This window comes from Ananas comosus, unplaced genomic scaffold, assembly GCF_001540865.1.
Source record: "Ananas comosus cultivar F153 unplaced genomic scaffold, ASM154086v1, whole genome shotgun sequence".
Classification (NCBI taxonomy): Eukaryota; Viridiplantae; Streptophyta; class Magnoliopsida; order Poales; family Bromeliaceae; genus Ananas; species Ananas comosus.
The window spans coordinates 336492-355000 of NW_017891402.1; the positions used below are offsets into that span (position 1 = coordinate 336492).

Sequence of the window (18509 nt, forward strand, 5' to 3'; positions counted from 1 at the left end):
CCCTTATGTTGACCTATCGCAGAAGGATTAAGAGTTCAGATCCGCAGACCGCTCATGGATCTCGACCATCCCCCACTGGTTTAACCAGCTTCCCACCGCACTGCCTAACAGGATGATTAAGCCCTTGGTTGTTCCCCGTTCCATTGCTTCGAAGATGATAACCCACACTACGTGATCTCGAACATCAATTATACGTCAACTTTCTCGCGATACCAATAAGTGAGCAGATCAGAGTCAATAAGAATGTCGACTCGTGTCAGGGGAGTGAAACTCTACACCACATCTTCTTTAGAGGAAGGGGAGGAGGTTTCCTAATAAGAAAATGAAAAGGGAGGTATTTTATGATCAATGGGAATTTTATTATATAGTTGTTGAGTCCGTTCTTTCTGCTCTTTCTATAAGACCATGGATTTCCTGTCTCAGTTCCACATCAATCTTCTAGTAGATCCGGATGGATCTTCTGTTAGGTTCTTATTAGTAGTTTTAGCAAACTAGTCCCATCTTCTCTTTCTCTCAACTCAATAGATAGTATAGATGCATCAGTCGACTCTGTGGATTCCGTTTCTTCCGAATATCGATCCTTTCGTCAAATCATGTCTACACGGGAATAAAGCTTTTCAAAGCACAATAAGATTGAACAACTGAATATCCGGAGCTTTTCAAGATTCAGATGTTATATCGGATTTTTCTCTGGGTTCCAAACCTCCAGTGTATACTTTTTTTTTTTTCAACTTCTTTTCAACGCTGATTGGAGAATCTCTATGCTCACTGGGGTTAAAAGGTTAGCCTGGGACATGTTAGGGATGATAATTTGTTGGAAAATTTGGACTGAGAGAAATAATAGAATTAGTAGTAGTAAGCATATTAGTACTGCTGGGTTGACAATTGCCATCAGTAATCTCATGCAGGAGTCTATAACTTGCATTGCTAGTCCTTCTCAGAAAGCAAGACTTTTACAGTTCTTTAATCATGAATTGCAAAATGTTGGTGCAGGGCAAGATGTTGCAGGTGCAGGTAGGTGAATGTGGGACATAATCAGTGATAGGGAATCTCTGCTGCTGTTGTTTTGAAGAGGATCCAGTTGCTGATGTTAATATTGCGATCTTCTTTTATTTTGTTTTTAGTGGATGTATAGGGATATTATCATATTGCTTTTGGTTGTATATATTGCAATTGAACAATGATATGTTTTGTACTGCTATTTGAGGGCTTAGCCTTGGGAAGAAGGCATAAAATCCCTCATTTAGCTTACTCTTTTGAGTAATGCAAATTTCCCCTAAGGGTTCTCTCCAAAAATAAAAAAGACAGAAACAAATCCACTATCTGTTTTACGTCAAGCAATACGTGGAGTAACTCCCGATATAGCAGTAAAAGCAAGACGTGTAGGCGGATCGACTCATCAAGTTCCTATAGAAATAGGATCTACACAAGTAAAAGCACTTGCCATTCGTTGGTTATTAGGAGCATCCCGAAAGCGTCCGGGTCGAAATATGGCTTTCAAATTAAGTTCCGAATTTGTAGATGCTGCCAAAGGGAGTGGCGATGCCATACGCAAAAAGGAAGAGACTCAACGAATGGCAGAGGCAAATAGAGCTTTTGCTCATTTTCGTTAATCCATGAACAGGATCTATGTAGACACATAGATCCATGGATCCATACATCTCGATCGGAAAAGAATCAATAGAAAAAGAATCGGACGATATATTTCTCGAAACAATTGTTTTTCGGAGATTGGATGCAGTTACTAATTCATGATCTGGCATGTACAGAATGAAAACTTCATTCTCGATTCTACGAGAATTTTGATGAAAGCGTTTCATTTGCTTCTCTTCCATGGAAGTTTCATTTTCCCAGAATGTATCCTAATTTTTGGTCTAATTCTTCTTCTGAAGATCGATTCAACCTCTGATCAAAAAGATAGACCTTGGTTCTATTTCATCTCTTCAACAAGTTTAGTAATAAGCATAACGGCCCTATTGTTCCGATGGAGAGAAGAACCCATAATTAGCTTTTCGGGAAATTTCCAAACGAACAATTTCAACGAAATCTTTCAATTTCTTATTTGACTATGTTCAACTCTATGTATTCCTCTATCCGTAGAGTACATTGAATGTACAGAAATGGCTATAACAGAGTTTCTGTTATTCGTATTAACAGCTACTCTAGGAGGAATGTTTTTATGCGGTGCTAACGATTTAATAACTATCTTTGTAGCTCCGTTTCTTTCAGTTTATGTTCCTACCTATTATCTGGATATACCAAGAGAGATGTACGGTCTAATGAGGCTACTATGAAATATTTACTCATGGGTGGGGCAAGCTCTTCTATTATTGTTCATTGTTTCTCTTGGCGTAAGGTTCAAATCAATCCTTTTATTCTGCTTTCTTCTCTTCCTTTACCCCTTCTAAAGCTAATTTTATCCTTCACATATTGTTTATATTTGATTAAAAAGTCATTGACTTTTTTGAGATGAGCTACGTAGCTTGCAACCGAAATATAGCTGCTATGCGGGTGCAAAGAAGCGAAAGCCCTTCTTTCTTTAAAGTACCTCCCATATACATGGCTTAACTTACATACCCGGGCCCGGCTCAACATTCTTTGAAAACAATCGAATAACGGCTTTTCAATGACTTGGCCATTCAATCTTGTGAACTAATCGAGACCGAAATTGGATAAGGAGATACAAAGGGAGAGGAATAACCAATCGATGAAAGAACATGAAACCATTCTGTTTCAATAGAGGTACGGGAAAGGGTTGGGGGCAATGAAGTAGGTGAAGTGGTTGGATTTTGCGAGCTGTTCCAACCACTGCTGGATGTGATTCCAAGAGCCGAACGAGAATGAATACCACACAGAAGAGTCAAGACCGGGCTCCCTAATAGAATGTTTAACCGATCCATTCCGGATCGATCGAATTGGTACGGAAGTTGTAACATGGGAAAAGCACGGAAAACACGACTTATTTGAATAACCCGGTGACCTACCAATTGTAGAAGTAGGATCTTTGGCAAGCAATAAGCACTTAAATAATACAATTCGAGTGTACCAGATTCCTTATCATTTCGAGGAAAAGGTTCGGGAGGAAAGGGAAACAACGGAGGGATCCGAATCGAACCTAAATGGGAATGACATGAAAAGTCTTTTTCAAAACCTATCATTAAGGGCGTGACGACGATATACGAAAGGAATAAAAAAAAACTCGTGATTGGTGTGGAGGGGAAGATCTGCTTATGAAATAGTTCAAGAAAGAGTCGTCTCATTTCCTTACTTCTTCGTTCTTTCGAATTCATTCACTTCGACGGCTGGTTCTGAACGCCGCCTCACCTACACCTACTTCATCTTCTTCCACCAATCGGCGAGAATGGAGGAAGATTCGGTGAAATAGCGACTCCCTTCCCTACGTAACTGCAGATCTTCGGAGATCTTCAACTTGACTGACGACGATAAAATACTTAACATAATCGTTTTGTTAAGTCCCTTCATCACAGTCCTGTGACGGAATCAGTGAAAGGAATTAACTCAGGATGGAACTCAGTATAGGATAGGAGCGAAATAACCATCTGAGGGAATTGACTGAATAGGTCGATAGTTGGGACTTCCTTCTGTCACTCTCGAGGTGGCACAAAGGCAAGGAAGAACGTGAGCCGGGAGGGATGCGAACAAACCTCGTAGAATGTGAGAAAGGAGCGCAGTGGTAGAGCGCGCAGAGCCGAAACGACTCCTGGGTAGGGAGCGTGAGGCGAGACAGCGCTGGCCCAAGGTTTGACGAAAACTTCTCTCAGATTCTGAGTATGTGATGTGAACGCAGAGGGGCGGAGGGAGCGAGTGAAGTATACGTAAGGAGCCAGTAAAGGTATGATATTTCATCCGTGAGTTAACGAGGAAGGGAAGTCAATCAAGGAAAGTTGCCCGCTTGGTCTGAGATCCGTCAATCTCCATCTCCGGAGTAACCATTTATCCAGAAGGGTGAAGACTCTGTCTGAAAGAACTGGCAATTCCCTCTTATTTGTATGGGGCCTTACCTCTGGACTCCTGCCGTTTTAGTGAACCTGGAATCGGGGAAATGCACTAACGCAGCTACCTGCCAGCGGTCAAACGGAAAGCTTATGAATTCAGCCTAGCCCTACCAAAAGATTAGGTTTGGGGGATTTTGTGAGGCAACCATCTGGAAATAAGAGTTTTGGAATGCTGTAATCCTCTTTTGTTTTGGTTGGACAGAAAACCCCGCCTGCCTGCGCTCGAACCCTCTCCTTCGACTCTTTCTGATCCTACTGCCGTTCCAGAAGCTGATGAAAGACATATGCGCTCGACTAGCTTAGTCATCCCGAAAACTGTCTGACCCCCCTGATTCAACTATTTCTCTCTCATCATCCGGCGAAGAAACTGTACTTCGATCACCCGCTACCTCTCTTTCCCCTACCGCGTTAGGTGGCTCATTCGTAGATGAGAGACTTTCCTTTCATACGATGCCTGCTTCTATCCCTTGACTCGCCCGCCGCCTTCTCGCTATTGAATTCGATTGTGGTGGACACTTCCCTTTCATCGGTTGTCCCACCTCGGAAAGAATGAAAGAAATGCCGTCTCTCTCTCAGATGGGAGTAAGGAACCGCCCGAAGCATGATCGATTGGAAAGTCTATCGCCAGCTGCATCTCCCACCTCGGACCCAGACGCCCGCACTTCTCGATCCCACATGCTGCCGGCCCATGGCCGCCTATCAAATGAATGGGGCGATCGACTGAAGAACTTCTCAATACGACTCCTTCCTCTTTATCTGGGAGTCATAGATTGGATTATGTATTGGCATACCAATGGATTAGATGGGGCATTTTCACGTGAAGAAGAATAGGCTCAGGCTAAGGGCGAGAGAGAGATTGAATTAACAGAGAAGTCAGGCAAGGAAGTCGCTAGCGTTATGTCACCTTTTAGGTTGTCGATGTTCGAAAGTTAACTGTCCGGGTTGTGGACAAATACGTTCTTTGCGACGAAGGGTCTGATCTCTAGCCTGGAGCGGACGATCCTATCAGTTAGATAATCGAAGTCCATACCGGACGATTTCGAGCATAAAGAGAGATCTTTTCACATGGCGAGGAAGACTCTCATTAGCAGTCCTTAGGCCGAGAAATGGAAAAAGTATCTGTCTTGAAAGATAGGCATTCGATTGATTAAAGAAGAAGGAGAGCTAGCGGAATGCTACTTTTCGTCCCTGAGGGATCAGCTGTTCACGTAACCGCTGTTGTCGCCATATCCGGTGTTGGAGGAAATTGATCAAAGTCAGGGCTTGATAAGTAAAGGGTCAAAATACAAGATAAAGAAATCTTCCTTCAGTGAGAATCCCAGTGTGAAAGTTACTGCTGCTAGTCTTTTGCTACGCTGCTCTTAGCGCAATATCCGCTGCTCGTCAGGCAGCTCGAGAATCAGCCTTACCTGATGACTTTCCTGCTTGACTTTCTTCAAAGATGCCTTAGATCTCTTTCTCGTTCGAGGTGAGGAGCGAGCTCTAGTTCCTTGTCTTACTCACTCTATAGTCGTAGCTGCTATCCCCATAGTTGTAGCTTGCTTCTCTTATGTTGAGAGAAAGGTCTTCCTCATCTTACTATAATTGGGTAAGTAATACATTGTATTTCATCCACTTAATAGTCATCTATTTGCGCTTGTCTTTCCTTCCTTCCGTCTCTGAGCAACTCAATAACGTCTATTAAAGCTCTTCACACTATTATTCGCTTTCATGCGCTTCTTGATTGAGCAATGCTTCTTTTTTTTTTTAAGATAGCTTAAGAGCCCATTAATAATCAGAAATCTAAATAAGTAAAAAATTAGCCCCTCCCATATGTTAAGGAGTCAATTCTTCACCCTGAAATAATTTTGAACAAGATGGGGAAGGCCTTACTTTACTAGAGAAAGGGGAAGGAAAAGCAAAGCAAGAGAGAAAAAGAGAATGACCATAAAAAAGGGGTGAAGCGAGTCATAGTCATATTTGGAAAAAGACTTTTTTTTTTTGTTCGGTAAAAGCCAACCGTTGAGCTCGTTTCAAAGTTCTCTAGACTCCTTCTGATATCAAAGCATACGGGAGGGATCCGTTCCAACATGTGATTCCTGTAAGAGATTGGTATTTTGGCGGGGGATCATAAAAAAATTGACCAACAGACGGAGAAGCTGATTGAACAAGAGGTTCAACGGATTCAGAAATGCTGAATCTTTCCAATCAGACATTCCACTCGGTATCCAATATAGTACCAGTAAGAAAAAAAAAAGAATGGTTTTTTTATAGATTTGAGCTCGCTTCTGATAGGCTTGAGTGTGCTCAACTGCCTTTAAACGCAATTCATCAAGAAGCTCGAGTTGAGCTAGATGGGCTCTCTGGTGTTCATCAACCGACATTTCCTTATCAAGCTGAACCCTGAGTGAGGGGATCTTTAATAGGGTAAGAAGGCCTCCATGCCATAAGTCAGGGCGAAGGTTCCCTTCGGGGGTTCGACCTCTGATCACTGCGTCTCTCGCTACCCAGGGAGAGTTGCGGGTTGTTTCTATCTATCCTGGGCCCATCCTCCCAAGAAGGTGACAGGACTTCCCTCTTTCATTGCAGGCCCTTCCCCGCCTATGGTTGACTGGATATCCTATCTATGCCCTCACATTCAACTTCGATGGAAACGCCGCGATTAGGCAAAGATGCATGATCTATATGTACGGAATGCTCTCCTTCTATCTATGCCACATCTCCTATGAACGAAACCCAGAGGGTAGTATTATATACACGTACTAAATAGTTGTTTACCAAGCCAAACCGTACCGGGATGGATGAGAACTGGAATGAGCACCATGGGGAACTACACCTGCGCTTAGGAGAATCATCCTGTCTGACTGACCCTACCATGATTGAATGACTGAGCTATGCCATGGAGGAAGTCTTTATAATAGCATGCCGTGGAAGAACTACTACGCTGCTGCCTTGGCTAAGCTGCTTGCCCGAAGCTCTGTTCCTATCACGCAAGAAAGAGACATCTTTAACTGAAATGGATATCTTTCGGTCACCGTCTTTCAATCTGAACTGCTTGGTCGGAAATTCCATCTCTTTTTACATGTCACTGAGCGATCTCCCTCGTATGGCAATGCCAAAGCAAAAGAGTAGAGCAGCGTCTCGCGGAAATGAATTGACCGGATCGATGGAATTGCACGATGCCGAGTTCTCTCCTTGTCCACTACCTCTTCTGAACGAAAGCGATCGGACAAAGGGCGCTAAGCACGGCTCGAGGCACTTTTTAGCCCAAAAGGGACCTCGCTCGATCAGAGAATAGTAGGAAATTCATTTTCAATCAACTGATGAATGCCGTCAATCTTTTTTTAAATAAACAGGCCTAAAAGACTAGAGCAGCTGCCCTAGTCCTAGGCTTATTATTATTATTACTAATTAGAAAGTGTACATGATATAGAAAGGAAAAATGACATCATAAGCAATAGCTATCTAGAAATCTTCCTTATGTTTGGGAATCCAAGCCTCTCCAGACGGATATGCCCTAACGCTTGTGCCGGTAATGCTGCTTCTGAGAGAATAATGCGGTTTCTGCCACATTCAACCCCAAAGTTTGCCAATGAATCCGCAAATCTATTGCCTTCTCGATATGAATGGTTGATTATCGGATGGAATCTTTCGCACAGCCTTATAACTTCTTGCCACCAAGGTAATGCTGTCCAAGGTGGCTTCGACCTCCTAACAATCATATCAACAATTATTTTGGAATCCATCTCCACGATAGAAGGCCTGCAATTCAAAACCTCACTGAGGATAGGCTTCATTCAAGGCCCTGTCAGTAAGGCCCTTAACTCTGCGAGAAAGCTGGATCCGCTACCAAAGAAGGAGTAGAATGCAAATTAATAACATTACCTTGGCTGTCCCCCTACATATAATGCCACCGCCACCACCAGACCGTCCTGGATTTCCTTTAGAAGCTCCGTCCACATTCAACTTGAGCATGCCCGGAGGAGGTTTAACCCAGTAAATTATGCGTGCTTCAACCTGGACCCTTCCCTCATGATGAATTCTGGCATTCGCTAGCATCCTTTTCTTTGCAAGATTATCCTCTGTGCGAGGCTTGAATTGCGTGGAGATTTCATACCAGCTCTGCTTTACCTTTTGGATGATACTATATGGAGAGGCAGCAGTACCCTCGAACCGATGTTCATTCCGCGCCAGCCACAGGTACCAACATATAAGCAAAGGCAGCTAAAGGCATATCTGGAGTTCAGATTACCCGAGGAGCTCCATGGAAGAAAGATAATCATAATATAGAATCCTCTGGACTGATATTCTGCTGCAGATCCTTAGAGAAGTAAGACCAGACCTCCAACGCTTTGTCTCCATGCAATAATATATGATCTGGAGTTTCAGATTGGCAAGGCCGACAGCAAGCAAAGAAGAAAGAGACTATAAAGATTCAGTAGGTTCCGCTTTTAGACTTTGTTGGTCAATCCAAGAATCGTCACTGAGCGATCAGAGCATCACCGTCTGCCCTTGCATTGTCCAATAAAGTTAAGAGCGTAATTCAGGCCTCAGATCCCAGAGTGCTTCCTCTCCTTTCACGGTTGAGCAAGCTTTCGTCTCTCCTCTTGCGCTTTCTCGGAAGTTCTTCTTGTTGGACCTTGCCTTCCCTCTAGGTATGAGTCAGCTATTCCCCTACCTTCGTAGATCTTGCCTTGCTCAGTGGAAAAGAGGATCCAACTTCTTTTTCTTGTTGGGGAAGCCCTAGCTAGTGCTCAACCATTGATGCAGACCACTTCTTTCTCGTCTCGATGATTGCCCTGCCTGCAATGACGATCTCTTTCATCTGATCCAGTCATCCGCGGGGGACGAACTTAGACCTGCTGAATGGAATTGGAGCTTTGGATAGGATATAAGGATCTTATTGGTGACCCACCCTGACTTTCGGGCCATATCCGGACTAGACTGAGTTGGAAATGGAGCGTGAGCTCATGCTCTACATATAGGAAAAAAACGATCTTCGACCATTCATCTTCTATCTTCTTTCAGCAGATTCTTGGTTATTACTTCGCTTGCTCTCTTCTTTACCTTTAAGCCTAATTCCTAACGATGGACGTCCTCAATGGTCATCGTAAACTCCCCTTAGTAGGAAGCGATTTGTCTCAGGATTGAGTTTTGTTACCAATGCTTCTACCTTGTTTGGATCTCCCTTTACATCACCACCCCGAATGTACGAGTGGTCAACACATCCCGTTCTCAATCGACCGGCCTCCTCGAGACCATCACTGACATCATTTGTGAACTGTCGATAGTTCTCTGGACCGGTTCAACACTGAAGCCCAGCAATCATCTTTTCCCTTGTCAAAGAGTCAGTTTCATTCCATCCGAGATCCCCTTTCAGATCTGAAGATGATGGGAATATCTGCGCAGGGTTGGCAAGATCAGTTCAAGAAAGACAGCCTGCTTAGGAAAATTCTCTTTCTCGCTTCGGGTTGAAGAGGAGTCAGGTGGCTTCAGTCCTTCATTGGAAAAAGGCTATAAGACTAGATCTTCTCATTTTCAAGAAGATCCCCGGCTCTATCTGGTTTAGTATAAAGGATAAGGGGGTGCCACACAAAGAAAGTAAGTAGAAATCCTTTCTCTCCCGATTCACCTCCAAAAGGAAAGATTATCTGTGGAAGAGCCACCCACTCCCTTCCTCTGACGAAGGCGAGTTCTTTCCCTTTGCTTCTTGAGACGAAGGCTAGCTCTTTCCCTCTCTATGCCTTCTTCAAGGACACCTTCTCCTTTCACTTTGACCTCTCCAGGAGATCTCTTGTCATCCTCCTACGGTCTCTTTCCGAAGAAGAAGCTCAACAAGCTGCTGCTTATGTGCCTATCTCTCAGAAATAAAGCTTGGAGTGACCCTCAAAGATCGACTGAAGAGCCGGAACAGCCTTATTTAAGTAGAGCTTTCACCGATTATGAGTTTAGAATTATTTTTTGAGTCAAAGATCCTTCTACGCGACAAGGAAGAAGTTCTGCGCAGCCAACCGGAGTACAGAAATCTTTCTATCCCTCAGTCGTTCGTCAACTGAAAGACGATGATGGAAGTCAGCTTACGCGTTCTTCTCGTTCATCTCCAAAGCCAGATGACTTTCAACCAAACCTCCCCCCAATCTTGCTGTACACGACCTCTGCCCACACACTGAGAACTGCTTCAGGATCAACTCCTTGTCCCCTCCTCGTACTCCTCCCTAGTCCAACGCACACTGCTCAATTCTTTCTTGTCTTCGGTGGACGGTTAGCTCAGGTTAGCTCATCTACGTTTTGGTTGGTGGCCTTCTCGCCTGGTGGAATCATACCACTACCCTTTCCTATCTGCTTAGGTTTTCCAGATGGCTTAGTACTAGCTTGCTATCTCCTTGCCCGTGGAAAGCATTGAAAAGCTCCGGCTTCGATTTCTCGTCCTCAGTCGAACTTCTATCGAAAAAGGGCAAAACGAGTAGATCAACTTTCATCATGCTATTCTATTCTATTCTATTCTATTCTATTCTATTCTATTCTATTCTATTCTATTCTATTCTATTCTATTCTATTCTATTCTATTCTATTCTATTCTATTCTATTCTATTCTATTCTATTCTATTCTATTCTATTCTATTCTATTGAACATAAAGTATACCAGCTAATTACCTTATTTCGCGAAGTGTACTAGTCGCGATCATGACAGGATAGCTTCAAAAGAATTGGTAGTCATCGCATCGGGGGGACCATCTCGGTGAGGAATTTCGCTATGCCACCCGCTGACCTTAGACTGTGACTTTGCAAGGCCGGGGAGAAAAAAGAATGCAACAGGAGGAAACTGGCTAGAAGAGGGAATTATTTCTTTCATCGCCTTAATGAACAAAGGTCAGTATGTAGTGAGTGCGGATCTTACCTTCTTTGAAAGGACAGCATTCTTCTATTCTGCAGGTGATAGTTTTTAAGTAGCTTACGTCCTCGGAAGAAGAAAATGTGAATAAGCGGCTGCCCCTCCAGCGGCCCTGGCTTTTGTACCATGCTTTTGCTTATTCAGAAAGCGGCTTTACGCCATCCATCAAAAGGCGATCAAAAATTATTGGGATTGAGACCACAGGAGAGAAAGAAAAAACCTTCACCGATTGACTCGACTTCTAAGCGCACAAAGAATTCGGTTGGCGAGACCCATGCTTGAAATAGGCAAAAAAATATATTCCACTATTAAGCAAAAGCAAAAGAAAGAGTCACTCTCCTAGACGTGGACCTTCAGATGGAAATGAACTACCCCTTCTAGAAAAAAGGCTATCCCCGTCAAGTTATAAGTAGCTTACTCGACGATCTCGATACCAAACGAAGGAAGTTATGGATTAATGGGGCTAGGTTCGCTTTCCTAGTATTAGGAATTGTGACCTCTTATTCTTAACAAGATCGTAGAGCGACACAAGACAAAGTGACCCACATCGATGTATAGAGTCTCCACCTTTTCTTGCAAGAAAATTCATTCTACCTTCAGATGCAGAGTACCAAGGGCTAGACGGAAAGGAAGGAAGGTACGTAAGACGTCCATCCAATGAACTCGATCGTATAGAGCAGGAACCGAACTGAATACACTAGAAAGCGCTTGAGTCCCACAGTTCATGAACTCACAGCGGGGCCATGTCGGAGAAGAAACTATCGCTTCGGGGAAAGGTCGGTGTCGATGTCCTCATATTCATATAAAGAAGTGATCACATAATCATTATCATTACGGAAGATCCCCTGCCAGACGAGGAGGATACAAGATCGCCCCTGTGGTGCATCCATGGGAAAGATATCGAATCCTTGAAGAGGCCGAGGTTACCTTCTTCGGGTGGAAAGTTCTATTAAACCAGCTTCTTCACTCCCACCCCAAAAAATAAAGAACCAGACACTTTCCTTCCTCATTCCCTCTCCTTTACAGGAGTTCGTCCCTTCTCGCTCCTTTGATTCCACTCGCTCAAAACCATCTTTCCTGGCCCCTGAAGGATCTGCAAGAAAACCGGTTCGATTTCCTCTTCTTATCAGGACTCCCTACGCGATGTAGACTCGTAAATAAATAATAAAGAAGACCGTGATCGGTCTAGTCTATGTTTTCCCGATCATCCAATTCGCTTTATTTACGAACGAAATGGATATCCGGTTGGACGAAAGGAATTCAATCATGCTTACCGATGATATGCAACTGACTAAAGAGCTATAAGCGGAGCGATCCCTTGTTTACCCAGGGTAGATAGGAAGGGAACTCGCTGAATTTCTGCGAGATTTTGAAACTTATTCTTTTAAGAGCGATCAGGATCTCTATCCTGATCATAGCTTCAACCTATTTTCCCAACTCAAATAGAAAAAAAGAGTCTATTTTCAATCCATTAAGCGATTGGTATTCCAAAAAATCCCTACTGTGCTCATGGCTAGATTTTTTATAGTACGAGGGGAGTGAACACTACTATTTGCAGAAGCCCAAAAGCTACTGTCTCCTTTATTAGAGTAATCAAGCTAGTTCCAGAAAATGTGAAAGTTTCAACAAGAAAGTGCCCTATTGAATGTCCATGCCCTAGCTATCGTAGCTCCCGAGTGTGATCAAGTTTGGTATAAGATCACTTGATTCAATAGAAAGAGTATGGTGCGATGTTCATTTAGCTCTTTGTCTTTGGCCAGATTCGCGTCTGTTTATATAGACTATAGACTTTCAAGCCAGTTGAAAGGGACCTTAGTGGAGGCTCTAAGACCATATTTAAGGGGAAAGATCAGACTATTTGATAATGCTTCCCGTGGAAGTGGCCTAGTTGTCTCGCGTATCGGGAAGTTATAGACAGGTTGGACCTGACCTGTAAAGCAGCTCAAAATAGAGCCAGGTAGCGAAGCTAATTCACAGGTAGCTGCCCATTCATTCAATGTAGGGCTTCCGTGTTTTATACAGTAAATCCTGTTCTTAAGCCTGGAAGCTAGCATAAGTCAGTAAGATGCTTTAGTTCTTGTCTCCTAATGGTTCGCCAAGCGAAGACGTTAAGGTTTGGATGAAATGGAGGAGCGGATGTATATTTGTTTCGAAGCACTTTATCTATTTATATAAAAGGGTCGTGTAAGGGATAAAAATACACCCAATTGCATGTGTGAAGCATTTCTTAAGCCTTCATCCGGATCGGTGACAGTTCCAGTGCGGGTAATAAGGATTTTCGCTCAGCTTTGCGTGAGCTTTGCCAGAAGTATAAACCTGATGTTTTATGCATTTTCGAATTCGAAAAGATTCTCATCCCTTGATTTTATCATAGTTAAATGTATGAAACAAATAAGATTATTAAGAATTAATTTATAAAAAAGAAAAAAAACTAGAAATTTTTTATTCCTCACGTCCAGGATTGCGTCCTGGATCATTAGATAAGAATCCAAAGATAAAAAGGGAAACAAAGAATATCACTACTGTGTAAACAAAGAGTTTTTTAGTAAGCATTACACAATCTCCAAGATCATTTTTTTTTTTTTCTTTTGTCAAATATGTATTAGAATAAATAAAGGGGTTGATGACGAATGAAGTGGTTAACGTGGGCATTCATTCAATCCCATATCAGGAGGATCAATACCGAGGCTATAGTTATTTCCGGGCATTGGTCCAGCTCCTCATCCCATCTTATCTTGGGATAATCGTTCGATATCGATAAGGCTATAGTATAGTCATTTAGCTGTTATGACCGACCGTTAATAGCTATAAGAACGAATTGCAACAATCATGTGGCTTTCATTGAACTAACCGCGGAAACTCATATCTATAGCACGCGCTTGCCTGACTAGCTTCATACCTTGCTTCGCCATTAGCTAGGTGAGGGAAAGACGATTTCCAGAAGAAGGCAGGAAAAGACCATCTGCCGCTGCCTTCAGACTAGCAGCCTTCCTAGCCGCTTAAAGACTGGCAACCTTGCTTAAAGCAAGGACTAAAAGCAAGAAAGACAGCTAGCTAGCTGCGGATCCTCCAGCACGAGTTTCTTATGCTATTGATGCAGCAGCTAATTCAGTCGAGTCTGTTGATTACGATAGCCAGAAAGCCAAGCGCCATAAACAGAGCTATTGTTCTTTCCCACCTTGGCGAACCCAAAGCTAGAGCACAGGTAGAGCCAGTTGAAGCTAAAACAAGATATTGGGTATTTTTTCTTCCTTTGTTTGATTCACATCAATTTTTTTTTAGTGAACGTGTCACAGCTGATTACTCCTTTTTTTTTTTTCATTTTTAAGATTGGCATTCTATGTCCAATATCTCGATCTAAGTATGGAGGTCAGAATAAATACAATAATGATGAATGGAAAAAAGAGAAAATCCTTTAGCTAGATAAGATAAGGGGCGGATGTAGCCAAGTGGATCAAGGCAGTGGATTGTGAATCCACCATGCGCGGGTTCAATTCCCTTCGCCCATCACATTATTTCTAATTCAAAAAATTCTATTTTCCATATTCCGCGACGAAGAAAAAAACAATCACTATATTTTTTCCTTTTCCTACTTCTTCTTCCAAGCGCAGGATAACCCCAAGGGGTTTTGGGTTTTTTTCTACCAATTGGGGCTCTCCCTTCACCGCCCCCATGGGGATGGTCTACAGGGTTAATAACTACCCCTCTTACTACAGGACGCTTACCTAGCCAACACGACGATCCGGCTCTACCCAAACTTTTTTGGTTCACCCCAACATTACCCACTTGTCCGACTGTTGCTAAGCAGTTTTTGGATATCAAAGGGACCTTCCCAGATGGTAATCAACATGTGGCCGATTTACCCTCTTTTGCAATCAGTTTCGCTACAGCACCTGCTGCTCTAGCTAATTGTCCACCCTTTCCACGTGTGATTTCTATGTTATGTATGGCCGTGCCTAAGGGCATATCGGTTGAAGTAGATTCTTCTTTTTTATCAATAAAAACCCCTTCCCAAACTGTACAAGCTTCTTCCAAAGCATACGGCTTTCTAGATGTATATGATGATATCTAGACAGATGGATCTTATATGAATCGTATGATTCAGTACCACATGAGTGGATATATAGGAAGACTTTTCTGCCGAATCACTCATGTTATGATCTTCTACATCCTTGGTCTCCCCGTTCCGTCATCTGGCTTATGTTCTGAATGTAGCATTCAGACCGAATGACTCTATGAAATTACGTCGATACTTCCACATATTACGGGTAACGTAGGAGACATCTCTATTTTTCCCCCTGGGATCTTAATTACCACTGCTTAGCTTTCAATTCGCCTCTGACCATCAAATTCAATGTGAATAACCCGTCCTCCTCTCTTTGAAATTGGAAACAAGGGGCGCTTCCGGTTCTGTGCGTGCTTCAAACAATTTTGTCTTCTCCATATTACCATATCTCGTCAGTCAATAATTTTCTATGAGGAACTACTGAACTCAATCACTTGCGTTACTCAACAGAAAACTGTTGAGGTCTATCCCGTAGAGGTACTAAATTTGGATCAGTGATCGATTTTTAGGTTTCGTCGTAAACCTAATTGGTTACTTCCTATTACGTAAATCAATAGTTCAAACCGCACTCAAAGGTAGGGCATTTCCCATTATAATAGGAACTTCTGTACCAGAAACAATGGTATCTCCAATTATAGCCCCTCTGGGATGTAAAATATATCTCTTATCACTATCCCCATAGTGTATGATACAAATGTATGCATTTCTATTAGGGTCGTATTCTATGGTTACGATTCTACCAGATATGTCTTTTTTATTCCGTCAAAAATAGATTTTACGGTATAGACGCTTATGACCTCCCCCTCTATGCCCTGCGGTAATGATTCCTCTGGCATTACGACCTTTACTTTACCACAACGATGCCGTCCATAGATCAAATTATTTCGTGGATTGGATTTCACTTGACTGTCTACGGCTCCATTGCGTGTGCTCGGGGTAGAAGTTTTGTATAAATGTATCGCCGTGTTATTAAGTATTAAGCTTGAAGCTCTTTTATCTATAAGAGTTGGAATAGAATAACCCGGTTGAAGCGTAATGATCATACGTCTGTAATGCATTGTATGTCCCATAATAGGTCCCATTCTTCTACCCTTTCCGGGTAGTCGATGACTATTCATAGCTATTACCTTGACACCAAAGAAGAGTTCGACCCAATGCTTTATTTCTGTCCTAGTTGATCCGGATTCGACATGAGAAGTATATTGATTGTTCTCCAAGAACCGAATACCTTTTTCAGTAAATACTGCATATTTGATTCCATCCATAAATCCATTTTATTCCCTACCAGTATCGATAAGAATTCTAGTTCTTACTGTTCATATGTTATGGTATGAATATATAATACCAATTCGTTATGTATGGATGATGAGATTCCATTGATACAGAGCCAATTCCAATAGACTTATTGAACGTTCCCGTTGGCGTGCATCCAGCAGGAATTGAACCTACGAATTTGCCAATTATGAGTTGGGCGCTTTAACCATTCAGCCATGGATGCTTAACAGGGATCATCGTACATCGTGAATAACCAAATTCCAATTGAAATGAAATCTTTAGGAGGAATCAATGAAACGACATCAATTCCAATCCTGGATCTTCGAATTGAGAGAGATCAAGAATTCTCACTATTTCTTAGATTCATGGATCAAATTCGATTCAGTGGGATCTTTCACTCACATTTTTTTCCACCAATAACGTTTTATGAAACTCTTTGACCCCCGAATTATGAGTATCCAACTTTCACGTGATTCACAGGGTTCAACAAGCAATCGATATTTCACGATCAAAGGTGTAGTACTGCTTGTAGTAGCGGTCCTTATATCTCGTATTAACAATCGAAAGATGGTCGAAAGAAAAAATCTCTATTTGATGGGGCTTCTTCCTATACCTATGAATTCTATTGGACCCAGAAATGAGACATTGGAAGAATCTTTTTGGTCTTCCAATATCAATAGGTTGATTGTTTCGCTCCAGTATCTTCCAAAAGGGAAAAAGATTAAAGAGAGTTGTTTCATGGATCCGCAAGAGATTACTTGGGTTCTCCCAATAAAGAAAAAGTGTATCATGCGGAGTTCGCGGTGGTGGAGGAACCAGATCGGAAAAAAGAGGGATTTGAGTTGTAAGATATCTAATGAAACCGTAGCTGGAATTGAGATCTCATTCAAAGAGAAAGATAGCAAATATCTGGAGTTTCTTTTTTTTTCCTATATGGATGATCCGATCCGCAAGGACCATGATTGGGAATTGTTTGATCGTCTTTCTCCGAGGAAGAAGCGAAACATAATCAACTTGAATTCGGGACAGCTATTCGAAATCTTAGGTATCGACTTGATTTGTTATCTCATGTCTGCTTTTCGTGAAAAAAGACCAATTGAAGGGAAGGGTTTCTTCAAACAGCAAGGAGCTGAGGCAACTATTCAATCAAATGATATTGAGCATGTTTCCCATCTCTTCTCGAGAAACAAGTGGGGTATTTCTTTGCAAAATTGTGCTCAATTTCATATGTGGCAATTCCGCCAAGATCTCTTCGTTAGTTGGGGGAAGAATCAGCACGAATTGGATTTTTTGAGGAACGTATCGAGAGAGAATTTGATTTGGTTAGACAATGTGTGGTTGGGAAACAAGGATCGGTTTTTTAGCAAGGTACGGAATGTATTGTCAAATATTCAATATGATTCCACAAGATCTATTTTCGTTCAAGTAACGGATTCTAGCCAATTGAAAGGATCTTCTGATCAATCCATAGATCATTTCGATTCCATGTGAAATGAAGATTCAGAATATCACACATTGATCGATCAAACAGAGATTCAGCAACTAAAAGAAAGATCAGTTCTTTGGGATCCTTCCTTTCTTCAAACGGAACGAACAGAGATAGAATCAGATCGATTCCCGAAATGCCTTTTTGTTTGGATCTTCCTCAATGTCCCGGCTATTCACGGAACGTGAGAAGCAGATGAATAATCATCTGCTTCCGGAAGAAATCGAAGAATTTCTTGGGTCAAGATCAATTCGTTCTTTTTTCTCTGACAGATGGTCAGAACTTCATCTGGGTTCGAATCCTACTGAGAGGTCCACTATAGATCAGAAATTTTTTAAGAAAAAACAAGATGTTTATTTAGTCCCTTCCAGGCGATAGGAAAATAAAGAAATGGTTGATATATTCAAGATAATTACGTATTTACAAAAAACCGTCTCAATTCATCCTATTTCATCAGATCCGGGATGTGATATGGTTCCGAAGGATGAATCGGATATGGACAGTTCCAATAAGATTTCATTCTTGAACAAAAATCCATTTTTTGATTTATTTCATCTATTCCATGACCGGAACAAAAGGGGATACACGTTACACCACGATTTGGAATCAGAATCAGAAGAGAGATTTCAAGAAATGGCAGATCTATTCACTCTATCAATAACCGAGCCGGATCTGGTGTATCATAGGGGATTTGCCTTTTCTATTGAAATAGACGGTAAAAAAAAATTCTTGAATGAGGCCAGAGATGAATCGAAAAATAAATCTTTATTGGTTCTACCTCCTCTTTTTTATGAA

General features: G+C 42.0%; 1 non-coding gene and 1 pseudogene across 1 annotated transcript; both read right to left on the reverse strand.

Moving 5' to 3' along the window:
• Positions 1–15511: 15511 nt before the first annotated feature.
• On the reverse strand, positions 15512–16324 carry LOC109704894 (annotated as a pseudogene).
• Positions 16325–16377: 53 nt separating this feature from the next.
• Positions 16378–16451, reverse strand: TRNAM-CAU. Its single transcript has one exon. It is a non-coding gene; the product is annotated as a tRNA-Met (tRNA).
• Between the last annotated feature and the right edge of the window lie 2058 nt (positions 16452–18509).